General features: G+C 53.0%; 1 protein-coding gene across 2 annotated transcripts in view; it reads right to left on the bottom strand.

The window, feature by feature from the left end:
* TMOD1 (tropomodulin 1) overlaps positions 1–12,595 on the bottom strand; it is an 84,006-nt gene that overhangs the window by 63,920 nt on the left and 7,491 nt on the right. The window lies entirely within an intron of this gene.

The raw sequence follows: 12,595 nt of genomic DNA, 5'->3' as shown, positions 1-12,595 counted from the left end.
TATGAGTGCCTGAAAAGTGTTTCACTCTTCAAGTAGCTAAAATATTTTCTGTACAACTCTCCACCCTATATACCCTTACGGAAAACATGAAGACTGGACATACTGCCAAGGGTTATCTTAAAAGCAGGGTGAGCGCCAGTGGTTCATTGAGCACCTGCTGTATGCAGGCTCTTTCCCCATAACATCTCATTCAATCCTCGCGAACAACAGCTGACACTAACAGCTAACTTATACTACCATACACCAGGCTGTGATTAAGTAATTCCCAAGGACATCCTATTAATAATTTAACCTCTGCGGCAGGCATTCATTCCCATCTTGAGGATGAGGATGTTGAGTTTAGAGAGGTTGAGGGACTCCCAAATCACGCTACCGAGGGGCCGAGGAATCGCCACTGGGACCAGGTCTGCGTGTTCCAAGCCTGCACGTTCTAGCCTCTGCACCCGCACCTTTTCACGGAATCCCCTGACTTCATGGCCAGAAGGAGACCTCCACGTCCAGACCTCTCATTTCACCTCTGAGGGAGCTGGCTGAGAGAGGCAGTGAATAACGGGAGAGAGGGGCTCTGGGAAAAGGGGGTCCAGGTCTGCCACCTCCCAGCTGTCCTCCTTGCTGGAGACGCCTACTGCGCGTTCCCCACAGCACAGGGGTACCTGGAACCCGTGTCTGGGTCCCGTCTCTGCTACTTCCATCACCAGGACGCTTCCACACCTGAGAACTCATTCAATCCTGGTGCCACGCCCTGTAAATTGAGTTTAACTAAAACCACTTTATCAACAAAGAAACTGAGGGATGGCTTAGGCCTCAACCCAGAATCCCTGTCACTGGACCCCACCTCTCACCTAACACTGAATTGTATCCCCTCCAAATTCTTACGTTGAAACTCTAACCTCCCCACCCCACCTCAATAACCCAGTACCATGTTCCAAGTAAGAACGTGACAGTACTTGGAAAGAGGGGTGTTGCAGATGTAATTAAAGTTCAGTGAGGTCATGCCAGTGAAGAGTGGGCCCCTAATTCAATAGGACTGGTGTCCTTATGAAAAAGGGAAATGTAAACAGACAGGCAGACAAGAAGAGCATCACGTGAAGATGAAGGCAGAAACGGAGGCGATGCTTCTACAAGCCGAGGAATACCAAAGATTCCAGCAAGCTGCCAGACCCTGGGGGGAAACCTGGAACAGACCCTCAGCCCTTGGAAGGAACCAATCCTGTCAATACCTTGATCTTGGACATCTGGCCTCTGGAACTTTAAGACAATAAATCTCTGCTTTTTAAATCACTCAGTGTGTGGTACTTTATTAATGGCAACCATAGCAACTAATACAGTCAGCATCACCTTTCTTGCAGCAGTTTGTGGTTTCAGACTCCAGTGCAAACAAATACAAACAAAACCCGTGGCTCATCTGCGAAACGACTGATGGAATTTTCCAGAGTAGAGAAAAACAAAACCTAGGGAAAAAACCAACTTATCGATAAAAAAACTGAGAGTAATTGTGAATCTAAAACAAAGTAATTAAAAATAAACAAAAACCAAAGTTGACTCAGCTACCAGAAGAAGCCTCCATTTCAGGAAGAAAGCAGAGACCCATGCTATTAGTGCAAGTCCATGCCTGTGTGGGCCTATTTGTAGGAGAAACCCGTGTGTGTGACAGCTGGCTTGATAAGAAAGGGCTTGCTTCCCAAATACAGAAAAGGCCAGCGCGATCCCTTTTTTTAAGCATAGCTCGGCTTGACCTGATGTCTTCCTCTGACCAGACCCCAAGATTGCAGTGTTCAGACCATAAATGGGCCCCCCCTCGATTCATTCCTGTTTGTTTCCAAAGACAGCACAAGCAACTGACAATCCTCTGGTATCGATGGAAAAAAGCAACCCTCCTGAAGGCTTTCAGAGAATAGCCCAATTTGGATTTTCCTGAGTAGGGAGCCAGGAGAGGCCCTGTCATTTCCATCTCGGGGCTAAGAGGACCCTGGTGAAGGCCTCAGACACTTCCAGACCATCACAGAGACATCTCCAAACTAGCATCTCTCAGGTGGGCCGCAAAACACGTTTCTGGTGCTCAGACAGGCCCTGGGTTGGACAAAGTTGCACAGGACTCTGGACTCCCCCGACTTCTCAAACCTGTCGGTGAGCTTGCTACGGCGGAGGTCCGTCACCACGATGGTGAGGGGGCAGGCAGAGCTACCCTGTCCTCTGGGCGGTGAAACCACATCTCTGAGCAGCCTCTCCTGGAATCAGAATCTCATGGAACCAAGTGTGGGAAATACAGCCTTAGATCCAGCTCTGGGTCACATGAGGGGCAAGAAGGGACTCGGGGGGAGGACCAGCTGAGACAGATTTGGGGCCCCGGCAGCTGCCCGTGCTCGAGTCCTCAGCCGGTTGGCTCATCTTCCTAGATGGTTTGCACTAAAATCCTCAGAATAAGTCACGGACGGACCCCGGAGAAGGGACGCACTGGAACAAGGGAACAGACAGGGAGAGGAATCCATGTCAAAGCAGTCGGGGGGGGAAAGAAGCTGGGAAGAGGGGAGAAGACTCGCAGGTGGCAGCTAGGGGCCTGCTACAGGAGCGGTGGGGCGGGCTGGCAGGCACCTTCAAGGATGCCCTCCTGAGGGCTGCAATCATTAAAGCCCCTGAGGAGTCTCCATCTCAGCGCACAGGAAAGTCACTGTTCCACTTGCACACTCCGAGGTGCCAGCGAATTTAAAAATCCTGTTTCAAAGGATTTGAAAGGCCCTTTCTAACGTCAAGTGTCCTGTGAACAGAGCGACCAGGCATTTCATTAAATAAGCTGAGAGGAACGGAGAACGCCTAAGGTAAACCATGAAGCTGTCGGCGTCAAGCCACACTCATCCACTTGGCTCCCAGGGGTGGTTTCTCTAAAGTGAGATTCTTCTTCCGTGCTCAGTGATGTGTGGAAACTGGAGGTCGGGGAGAGGCAGGGCGGGAGGGAGGTGGAAACACCGTGTTAGCAAGAGCCCACTGAAAGCTCGGCTTTAAATGATGGCTTGGAAGAGAGGGTGTTTTGTGGCTGTTAGTAAAAGACTCTGCTTCCTGGTAGGAGAGGTGTCACAGATGGACGCAGCCTGAGATTCACAGGACTTGGGCCGGAGTGCTAGCTGAGCTGGTGACTCGCTGGGGTGGCCCTCGATAAATCCCTCCCCTCCCCGGGCCTCTGCTTGCTCATCTGTAAAATGAGTATAAACGGACCAGGAAGCTCTGCTCGTAACCTAGTCCCCAGGGGTGGCGTCTACACTGTGCTCTGGGGAGACCTCAGGCTCCGAGAAGCTTCTCCAGACCCCTGCAAGGGGGTTACGTGGGAGAGGCTAAGCGAGGGTGCTTCCCCAGTACTGCCTGATTTACGGGGATTCCACAGATTGCTCTTGACAAAAGGATTCACCTACTAAAATAAAAAGTTGATATCCGCTGGACTGAGTTTCTTCATCTGCACAGTGAGAGGATCACAGCACCCAAGCTCTGAGTCAGGGCAGCGCCTGGAGCAGCCGCAGGTGCTGTGAGGATGAGCCTGCAGCAAGCGGGTAAGGGGCAAAAGCCTGGGGCTGGGGCGTGGTTGGCATGGGCACCGCACCCATCAGACGAGGTTCCCATGGCGACCGCCACTGCTGCGGCTGCCCCCTCCCCTGCATCCCCTGCCCTCTCCCCAGACTGCCATGCCCCCAGGTAAGAGCTGCGTCTCATCCTCACGGCCTCGCTGCCTAGCCCTGCGCCTGGGGACGGTGTCAGTTGGGCACGAACACATCAGGGCTTTGATCTAGTGTCTTGGGAACTTGGGGCAGGTCCTTCTCTTCTCGGGTCCTCTACTTCCCCATCTTTAAAGTGGAAAGATCTCGGAGGGCTGCAAACCCAAGAGGGGAGGGATGGGCAGGAAGGGGTGATGCTGCTGCCTGCCTTACAGACGGGCTCCTGAGAGAGAGCTGGTGGGAAAAAGAAAAGGACAATTTAAAACACATTTAAAAACGGAAGTCTTCCAAACCCTGTGTATTTTTACATGAATGGCATGTCTGACCTCCCAGCTTCTCAATGGCAGGAACCTTAAGCTGCTGCTAAATATGCAAAAAAGAGAATTTACCACCTGTGCCAGAGTAAAACTAGGCAGGATGGACAGTAAAAATGAACGGGTCGAGCACTGAGGCCACCCCCAGGAAGCTTCGGGAACGGAAGCTCTGGAAGCAGTCCCCGGAGGACCAGCAGACCTTTCCCAGGAGGCGGGCGCAGTCACATCGGCTGATGGCTCCTCCGGCGTCTGCCCCGAGGGACACTTGGGCAGGAGGTGCCGGAGCCGCGTCTTGATTTACGGACCGCACTTCCCCGAGGTCGGGAAGAGCTGAGTCACAAGTTCAAATGATTATTTTCCAGTCATACCATCTTGTTATTTCAGCCACAGGAAAGGGAGGCGGATTCACAAAATGAAGCTGGATCCTCACAGCCTCTCTCCTCTGCTTTTGTCTCCTCTTCTCTTTGGGGACACATTTTGGCCACATGCGATTTAAGTCCATGATCCCTGCGCCTCTTCCTTCCATTGGGTCCGGGACACAAGAGTGCCCCAGATGTCCCCTGTCCCTTCCGCGAGAGCCGTCTCCTCCCGAGGGCACCTCTGGGGGCAGCGACGCTTTAGACCACATGACGCCCCACCGCCCCTGATGACTGGACAGACTGGATGCTGGGTTCACGGACAGCCCATCCACTGGCTAATCGATGACCTATGTGGTGGCTTGGGTGAATGAGCGCCTTCATTTCCTGGCATTTTGTACTGGTTCCAACAAATGGAGGGGCCTCAACAGAAGAAGTTCACCGTCTCTCAGCTCAGGAGCTGGAAGTCCAGAATCTGGGTGTGGTGGGGTGGGCTCCGTCTGGAGGCTCTGACAGTGAGTTAAGAGATGGGCACCGTGGCGTCCCCAGAAGAGCCCCGTCCCGGCTCCTCGGGCCTGGACGGCTGGCGCGCATGCTGGATTCCCATCAGACCCTCGTCCGCCCCCATCCGCGCGAGGCCCAGCCCCTCCTCACGCTCCCCCGCTGCACTCAGGCTGAGCCCCTGCCTCTTGCAGCCTAACAAGCACGTGACTGTCCCCATCTGCCTCCTTCCCTCTCCCCTCTGCTTCTCAGGCTCCCGGTGACAGGTTCTTGGCCGCCTGTTCGCCTGGCCACCGCCCTCTGCTTGCATCTCACACCCTGCCCGGGGGCTATCTCCGAGGCGGGGGTCAGTGACCAGTGATAAGCTGATGACCTCCCCATGGTCTCCGCGGCCCAGGCTCTGCTGGGCACGTCTCCGGGAGCCCCTCTGGCTCCATGAGCCCAGCCCTGCGCGTGGCCACCTTGCCGCGGCCGCCACCTCCTCACCCTGCTGCCATCAGCCGGCCAGCCAGGCTCCTGGGGGCCAGCCCAGAACCCACCCCTCGACTCCCCCAGCTCTGGTAGGTCCCCACACCTGTCAGTCCTCTCTCCCATTGATTCTCTTGAATGGTACAGGTTTGGTTGTTGCTGTTGTTCGTGGTAAAATGCCCAACACAAAATGAATGTAACCATTTTAAGCGTACAATCAGTTCTGTAGGATTAAATACATTCACGCTGTTGTGTGGCCATCACCGCCACCATCCCCAGAACGTCTTCATGTCCCCAACGGAAGCGCTGTCCCCCTCGAAGCCCTAAGCCCCCCACCCTCCCCAGCCTCTGAAGCCGCCGCTCTGCTGTGGGTCTCTGCCGACCTGACTGCTCCCAGACTCGTCTGGGCGGAACCGCGCGCTGCTGTCCTTCAGGGACCGGGCTGGCATCTCCTTGTCCTTCTGGCACCTGTCCCTGCCCGCCGTCGTGGCGACCGCCTGTTCTGGGTCTGTGCTGTCACAGCAGGCTCCCTGCCTCAGTTCTGCTGCCTTCTGTCCGCATGTCCCTCGGCCTCCAAACGACGCTTGCGACAGTCAGCCCTGACACCGCTCCTGGGGTGAAGCCGCCTTGAACAGTCCCCATTGTGACAGATGGAGGGCCGACTCCCCAGCCCGGGGCCTGAGGCGCTCGGAGAGCCGGGGGGCTCTGTCCGCCCCAGCTCCCAGCCCCCCAAAGCCCCCCTCCAGCGGCACCCAGCACCTTCCCTGGGCCCGCGGCCTGCACGCCCTCTCTCCACCTCCACACTGGAGGGCCGAGGCCTCGGCGGCGCTCCGTGCCCTGTGCAGAGACCTCGGCCCCCACACCCTCCAGCCCCCTGGCCGGAGCGGGTGGGCGCGGGGCCCCACCTGCCCAGCATCTCGTCCACAGCTCAGACGGCAGACGCCGTACCGCAGGTCAGTCGGGGATACAGAGGCCTGGAGCCGCGGGATACCTGAACTCTAGCCCAGGCCGGGAATGCGAAGGGAAGAAAGTCAGCTGTCCCTTGACGGGATGGGCCGGGTAGGCCGTGGAAGAGGTAGACCAGTGGGTATTGGAAGGCTGCGGCGGGGCTCTCTCAATGTCTGCATTTTGGAACAGCGTCATAAAACATGCGGCAACGATTACAGCGAAGCCATTCCAAAGTGCAGGTTAACTTTGCAGATCAACACAACAAACCAAGACACCACCCAAGCCCGCAGGGGCACGCCCCGTGCAAGGCAAGACACGGTGCCTCGGCGCGCCGCCACCTGCGGTTGGGCCCAGACAGACCGGGAGAAGGGCTGGGAGCGCCAGATCTCCTGCGTGACAGCCTGAGTCCCCCTCGGCCTGAGGGCGGACTCTGCCAGCCAGGGCCGAGCCCAGCGCCAGACAGGACTGCGGCGGCCTGAGCTCACACGGGAAAAACTGCCGTTAAAAGCGCCAAGACACAAAGCTCTCCCTCCCTCTCACGGTCTCTGTCTGACCTGTCACACCGTCCTCCACATTGATGACTGATTATCGTGACGCACACAGATGCCTGGGCGCTGCGACTCAGGGCACGCAGGCCAAGCCCTCCGGCTGCCGGCTTCCCTCCCCTGCCCCGGGCGGGACACACACGCTCTGCCCTGGGAGGGCACCCGCCCGTCGGGCCAGGTACCTGCCCTTCCAGCGGGGCCACTGTCCAACACCCAGAGATGGGTGATCCCCGTGGTACCCCAACTTCTGCACCGGGACACTAAACGCCTGGATCCAGGGATGACGAGAACACTGCCTCGCCGAGCTCCCAGCTGGATGCCCCCGGGCGAGAGCCCCGGGAGCCGCGGAGTGGGGGTAGGGAGGCGGAGGCGGTTTGGATCTGGGGGTGTCAGGAGGCCAGGCAGCTGGCGTCTAAGAACCTGTCCCCAGGAAGCAGGTAGGCAGCAGGAGGCGAGAACTCATGCCAGGTCAGACTCAAAGCCCCGGCGTGTGCGCCACTGTCTCCAGGGCTTCACTTAAAAATATGCATCCAAAAGTAAAATGAAGAATCTCAGGCAAATGACTGCCAAGCACAGGGCACTTCTGAGAAGAGGGGTCCAGACGGCTGTGCAGACTGCAGCCCGTTCCCAGCCCGCTTCCAGGGCACCGCCCTGCCCCGAGGCCCAGGGCCAGACTCAGCCTTGGCTCACCGAGGAGGGTCCTTTTCTTCCCTAGTATCTTCCAGCCCATTGGAATCTCCAGCCCTTGGAGTCCACAGGAAGCTAGAGGCATGACACAGTGGCAGAGGGACACGGGACCCGAGCCGGGGGACCCGGCCACCCGTCCTGGCTGTGGCTGAGGGCTGGCTGTGTGGCCTCAAGCAAGTTGCTATACCTCTCTGGGTCTGTTTCCACAACCTGATTCACTGAGTGTTTACTGAGCACCCACTTTGTGCAGGGCATCGAGGGCCTTCTCGGGAGCTGCTGCTAAGTCGCTTCCGTGGTGTCTGACTCTGTGCGACCCCATAGACGGCAGCCCACCAGGCTCCCCCGTCCCTGGGATTCTCCAGGCAAGAACACTGGAGTGGTTTGCCATTTCCTTCTCCAGTGCATGAAAGTGAAAAGTGAAAGTGAAGTCGCTCAGTCGTGTCCGACTCTTAGCGACCCCATGGACTGCAGCCTACCAGGCTCCTCCGTCCATGGGATTTTCCAGGCAAGGGTACTGGGGTGGGGTGCCATGGCCTTCTCTGCTTCTTGGGAGAGACAGAAGTTAATAGGAGAGTCCCGATCCTCAGCAAGCTTACAATTAAGTCGGGAGGATAAGACCCACATAGAAATTCCTGAAGTGGTATCACACACATCCTCTCTTCACCCACCACCCTCAGGGGAGGCTGAGCTGATGGTAGGTGAAAGCATGGACAAGGGGTCACGCAGCCCTGGGCTGAAATCGCTGCCCTGCCTCTAACTGGCTGGGCAGACTCGGGCATGTCACTCGTGCCTCTGAGCTTCATGGATTCGTTTGTCCGGTGAGGGCACAAACTGATTTCTTTCTTCTTTCTCAGTCCCACAGAGCTCCAGCCCAATAAGCCTACCCTACATGTGTTGGAAGGGTGGTCACGGCTGGGCAACCATGAGGAAGGTTTGGGGGTTCTCCAGAGATTGTCCGTTCAACATAAATCAATGTGGGACCCAGAGCCACGGTGTGACCTCAGTTGCATTAATAAAGTTACGGTAGACAAAGTAAGTGCATGATGGTCTTGTTCAGCTTCAGGCTGGAGCTCAGCTCTGGGCTCCAACTCTTGCACTGGGGGTGTGCGATATTTTTCTTCTTTTTTAATAAGGCATTGGCTACATACAGTCAAGTGGGCAAGTCTTAGGAGCACAGCTCACTGAACCTTCCCATATGCATACATCCATGCCAACACCACTCAGATAAAGATACAGACCAGTTCTAGCTCAACAGAAGGCTTTCTCATCCCCATCCCAATTCATCACCCTCAAAGGTAACTAGCATTTGAACTTTTAACACCACCTCATAAACTGGCTTTGACTATTTTTGAACATCATATAAATGGACGCACACATTGGTTATGTTCTTCTGTCTGGCTCCTTTCACTCAACATTATATCTGTGAGATTCATTCATGCTGTGTCTTAGAGTGGCAGGCCGTTCTTTTTCACTGATGTGTAGTAGTCCATCACATGAATTATATAATTTATTTACTCTACCGTCAATGGACATTTAAGTTATTTCCAGGATTTGGTAATTATAAGTAGTGCTATGAATGTCTTTTGGTAGAAATAGTCACTTATTTCTCTTGAGTATGTACCTGGAGTAAAATTACTCTGGATCACAGAGTAAGCATATGCTTAGTTTCAGGAGATACTGTCACAGTTTCCCAAAGTAATTGTATAATTTTACATTCCCACCAGCAGTGTTTGAGCAACCTAGTTGTTTTACATCCTTGCCAACTCTTGGTATTGTCAGTAAGTTTCCATTTTAGCCATTACAGTGGTGGGTGGCTGTATTTCATTGTGCATTTCCCTGATGACTAAGGATGTCAGCTGAGCACATTTCATATGACTATTGGCCATATGGGTGACCACTCCTGTGAAGTGGGCCTTTTCTTTTTATTTATTTATTTTTTAAATTAACTTATTTATTTTACTTTACAACATCGTATTGGTTTTGCCATCCATTGAGTTGAATCCGCCATGGGTGTACAAGTGTTCCCCATCCTGAACCCCCCTCCCACCTCCCTCCCCATCCCATCCCTCTGGCCTTTTCTCTTGAGTATTTCCAGCTAAGTCCAGAGAAGGGGGGCAGGGTGTCATATGAATAGCTGAAGGACAGAGGGAACACGGTCACACTCAGCAAACTTCTAATGAACTGACCTGTGGAGGAAGGAACAAAAGTGGTCTGTGGATCTCAGCGCTCAGAAGACACAGATTTAAAACCGAGGTGACCAGGGTGTGGATTTCTGATCAGCACAAGAAACTGTCTAAAAATAACAAATGCCCGAGGAGTAGCTGGGCTGAATCAGGAGGTGGTGACTTGCTCACCAGGCATATGAGCAGAGCCTAGAGCCCTAGACGAGGTTTCCCAGGGAGGGCTGGCGTCTCGACTGATGGCGGGTCTGGGGAATTGACAAGATGAGATTATAAGGCCCCTCAAGACCTGGTTCTATGATGAAAGATATGTTTGGGGCCCCTGAGTAGAGAACATGGGGACTCAGAGATGATCAGTTCTCTTTGAAAGACTTGTTCTTTGGTTTGTTTGCCTTATTCTCTGTGGCTGATCTCATCCTCTTACTCACAAGGGACCTTCTGAAAAAAGCAGGGCAACAAAACACAGCATTTGACTCCATCACTCTCTGCAGTGGCCATGAGCCAGATCCCAGTCCACACGGAGCTTCAAAGGCCCAAACGTCAAAGTGGTCAACAGGTTTAAATTAGAAAAGTGCGCGTGTGTGTGTGCGCACCAGGGTGTGTTTTCATTCTGCACCTCCTGAGGTCATCGCTCTGTCTGAGTCACACATGAATCATTGTAAGCAGCCGTGTTCCAGGAGAAGATGCGGAACCCACTGCCCTGTCCCAGCTGGCCGGTCCACCTGCCCCGCAAACCCTGCAAACTCCCCACTATAGTTCCTTCTTCCTGTCCCTCTGAAGCACCCCGACTCAGGACACCACAGCCTCTCACCAGCCTCTTGCCCTAACCCCAACCCATGACGTCTTTCTCCACACCAGCTGGAAAGGGTACTAGCAAGCTAAATAGCTAACACCAAGGGAAGGGGCCATCAGAGTTCTGCCATCAGAAGCATCATGTTATTGTACCCCATCCACCTCAAGACTGAAAGCTACTTCAAGACAAACATCCTTGTCTCCCACGGTCCATCGTAGAGTCCTGCCTCGCTCAGGGGCTGAAATCAGGTTTGTGGAATAAGTGAATGAATGAATGCCTGGCATTATTACTGGCATTGACAGTCACAAAACAAAAGCCTTGGTGGAATTAAAGGTTGGCTTGTAGAAAAGCTGGCGGACGCACTCCTATTCTCACTCTCCATTTCACACCTGTGAACTCGGTCACCTTGCCTTACAGCAGCGGTCAGCATAGGTGCAGCTTTATGAGGCACATTTTTGTATTTTCTAAAAAGTCAAGATGAAAAAGTAGCATGGGCAACGCCAAGAGGTAAGCTGTGGGGGGAAATATTTGCTGTACATTGAACAAGGGCTAATTTTTTTAATAGACAAGAGTTCCTAAATTGAAAAAAAAAAAAAAAGAGCCCAGCAAAAATATGGGAAGAGGGAAAAAAACAGGCAATTCACATAAAAAGAAACACAAATAGCCAATAAACCTATGAGAAGAGAATGAAATCCACCCATAATAAGAGAAAAGTAAATCGAGAAATGAGACATCAGCTCTCCTCTATCAGATCAAAAAAGATTAGAAGTGCCTTGAATGCTGGGTGACGGATGGATGGATGGAGGGAGGGATATAAGGAGGAAAGAATGGAGAGGGGGAGGAAAGAGAAAGGGAAGACTGGAGAAAGGGAGGGATGGACATACGGACGCATGAATGACTCCAAGGGAAACAGGGAAGGAAGACATAAATTCTGGTCAAAGTAAGACAAATAAGGAAGACCTCATAACTTGGGACCATTTGAGTTATATCTAAAGGACAAGTTAGATTTAGAGAGAATCCTTGGGTTCACAAGATGTGGAGATCAGCATTCTCACACAGAACAGAAGGACGCTTTGGTACACTATCTCTCAGGACGGGTGAAGCCACATCTACCCAAATGCACACAAGCTTTAACACAGCAATTCCACTTCTAGGAGTTTATTCTGCTAGTTTAATCATTGAATTGTACAAAGATATATACAAATTATCTGGTTATTATCTGAAAGTGAAAGTGTCAGTCACTCAGCTGTGTCTGACTCTTTGTGACCTCATGGACTGTAGCTTGCCAGGCTTCTCTGTCCATGGGGATTCTCCAGGCGAGAATACTGGAGTGGGTTGCCTTTCACTTCTCCAGAGGATCTTCCTGACCCGGACAGTGAACCTAGGTCTCTCGTGTTGCAGGCCAATTCTTTACCATCTGAGCCAGGGAATAACCAGAATAACCAGAGAATCTGGTTATTATCTATATTATCCCAAAGTTGGAAGCCACATAAAAATTCATCAATAGGACAAATGAATTATAATGCAGATGTACAATAGGATGCTACTAACACCATCCTTGAGGCTACCATTGCCTATTATGTCAAAGTACCTTCTAATTGCAAGCGTTATTCTATATGCACTGCAAGCTAAGCACAGTGCCAAACCCTTTATGTGGATTATCTCAAGCAATCCTAATAACTCTGTGAAGCAGGTACTTTTTAACTCCCATTTTAGTTGAAGAAACGGAAAAGCAGTAATCTGACTGCAGCAGTTTCCTGGGGCTGCCATAACAAATTACCACAAACTGGATGACTCTGAACTCCAGAAGTTCACCCTGCTGCAGCTCAGAAGGCCAGAAACTGGAAATTGAGACACGGGCAGGGCTGGCTCCCTCCGGAGGCTCCCAGGGAGGCCCTGCTCCATGCTCCTCTGGCGTCCGGTGATGACCAGCAATCTCGGGCACTCCCTCGCTTGTACCTGCGTCCCTCCGATTTCTGCCTCATGGTCACACGGCCTTCTTCCCTGGGTCAGTCCACTCTATGTCTCAGAAGGACCCTGGTCATTGCATTCAGGGCCCTCCCCAACCCAGCATGACCTCGTCTTAACTCGTTACAAATGCA

This window comes from Muntiacus reevesi, chromosome 17 (genome assembly GCF_963930625.1).
Source record: "Muntiacus reevesi chromosome 17, mMunRee1.1, whole genome shotgun sequence".
Classification (NCBI taxonomy): domain Eukaryota; kingdom Metazoa; phylum Chordata; class Mammalia; order Artiodactyla; family Cervidae; genus Muntiacus; species Muntiacus reevesi.
The sequence above is the reverse complement of the archived record's forward strand: the minus strand, read 5'-3'. Positions and strand labels throughout refer to the sequence as shown.